Here is a 2,600-nt window from a genome sequence, read left to right as displayed (position 1 = left end):
TTCTAATAGAGAACTAGGAATTTTACTTACTAAGTTTTCCCTAAAACTCACCCCCTTATCTTTCAGTCTTGTAGGCATGGAAGTCTCATGTTAATGTTGAGAGCTGCAATCACATTAGAGGAGATATGAATTCCCTTGGCCTATATGGAAAAACTTGTAGTGTGATGCAAAAAGAAAACAAGGCCCATAGAGAAAATGCTTGAAAAAGTCTTATTATAATATAAATCAATGTGTTCTACATGATGTATGTCCCAATCTTCCAGCTGTTGTTTGTCAGGAGAGTTATATGGTTAGTTTCTGCATGTGTATGATAACAAGATAAAAAAGAATTGGAACGGCAATGAGTCTGGGATGTCGCGAAAATAACCCTTGTCACTCGTGACCCTGGAGATGGGGTTGGGGTTGTGACATCTTTTCTCCGAACTCCACTTAACTTCTCTTACCTTACACCTTGAGTTTGAGGGGATGTAAGAAATATTTAGGATATTTAGGAGATTCTAGATATTTTCATGATTGATTGTTATTGATATAGTAATTTCTTGTTACTTTAGATAGTCATCCTGCAAAGCATATAAATTGATTCATATACATAATAGATATTTTTATATTGAAATATGCATAAAATTCTCAATTCTCTCTTCTGCATAATTCTTATCTTTATAGAAGGCTTGGGAACTAAAATGGATTATAGATTCTATAGAACAAAATGCCAATTAATAAAGTGAAAGCTTCCGCCTTTATCATACTCCTTGATGAGATATTGACCTATGATAATGTTTAACACGCTTACGAGTTAATAGGATGTTATCACCAATACATCTCCTAGCCAAAAAAATTAGTTGATTGGCTCATACTTACAAAACCAAGGAGGACTTGACTCAATCTGCTGGTTGAGATCTAAGTAATACACTTGCATGAAATGCTACAATAAGATGTTGCCTTAGGTATACATGTGAGTTGTGGTAAAAAGTTCCACCTTGGGTGTCTAGTATGGGTTGGAGCAACTAATATATCTAATTGACTGATCACTCAATAGTTTAAGGGAAAATAACACAAATAATTCATGAACTTTGGCCAAATGTACAATGTCATCTTTTAATTTGTTTAATATAATTCTTGAACTGTTAGCAGAAGTTCAGTGTGGTCCTTTAGTTTGCTCAAATGGCACATTAGTCGTTTATTTGATGACGTTGATTATTATATGATCAATTAGGCTTTTGAAAATGATAGGTCAACGTGTCTATTTTTTTATCCATCTACTTTAGAAAAGGAAAAAAAATTAGGGCTTTAACATGTCTATCATTATTTGATGACGTGGATTATTATATCTTAACGCGATATAAATATCTTGGATAATTCATATGTAACTTTTTTTTTTTATTGCTTACCATTCAAACTTAATAGATTTGAAGAAAAATCAGCAAATTTTGTTAACTTGAATTAACCGAAGAACGACATTGAACATTTTAATAGTCTAAGGACTAAAATGAATATTTATCAACGGTTTCCGGACCAAATTGAATAAATTAAAAGTTTGAATATGACATTGTAAATTGGACCAAAGTCTAGGGACCATTCGCATTACTCTCCCTTAGTTTAAACTTTTAAGTGAATGGTTGGGCTCAAACTTGAACATTCTTTTAAGATATAAAGACATTAGAAGTATCAAAAGTTTTCAATGCATCACTTAAGTGTTACTTAAAAAGAAAATGATCACTTTAGTGTCAACTTTGATTTAGACTATTGGAAACCTAACCTGACAATATTTTAATAATAATATCCCTAAACAATGTCGCCTACATCTTTCCCCATATATAAAACCGTAATTTTTGTTTTCAAACAAAATTAGGCCAAATTGGTTTTTTTTTTTTTTTTTTCAATTTGCAGATGATCAAAGAAGAAGAAAATGTGAAAGATGACGAGGTGCTAATGAAAATGAGGAAGGTAATGAAGGCGATCACTTCAATCAAAGCCATATATGGGCTCGCGACCTCTTGGATCGGGCTCATCCCCAATTTCAACTCATCGATTCTCAACTTCCCGGCAATGAAGAGCTCCATCTCCATATCAAGAGGAGCACGCTGTTAGTCCTTCAGATCTGCAGCCATGGCAGGGCGGTTCACGAGGGCTTCCTTGCTAACTCAATTTGCCCCTCCACAGTGCACCCAGTGGCAATGAAATTTGGCAGACAGTAATAGATGGGGAAAAAAACTCGGCTTCATGGCTGGCTTGCAACGAGAAGAATGACTAAAGTTAAAAATTGGCTCATACCGCGTAGTTTATGGAGAGTCCAGCTACATCATAGTCCACATCGGACTTGTTTTTTAATTAAAGAGAAAATACATATGAATTATCATTTAATTAAAAAAGCCAAATAGAACTTATATGATTGTTTTTTCTCCGCTTCTACGTTAAAGTGAGCTGGCAAAATTTTTTTGTATTAAAGTGAAGACCAAGTGAAATTTTTGACAATTTTAGTATCCTTATACCTTCCTTTGGTGATCCCTTTAGATAAAATTATCAAAAGTTTTCCGGACCAAAATGATCACTTTTGTTGCATTTCCTAATAAAGATACTATGGAGGTATTAGCTAATATAAG

Source organism: Eucalyptus grandis, chromosome 3, assembly GCF_016545825.1.
Source record: "Eucalyptus grandis isolate ANBG69807.140 chromosome 3, ASM1654582v1, whole genome shotgun sequence".
Classification (NCBI taxonomy): Eukaryota; Viridiplantae; Streptophyta; class Magnoliopsida; order Myrtales; family Myrtaceae; genus Eucalyptus; species Eucalyptus grandis.
The sequence above is the reverse complement of the archived record's forward strand: the minus strand, read 5'-3'. Positions refer to the sequence as shown.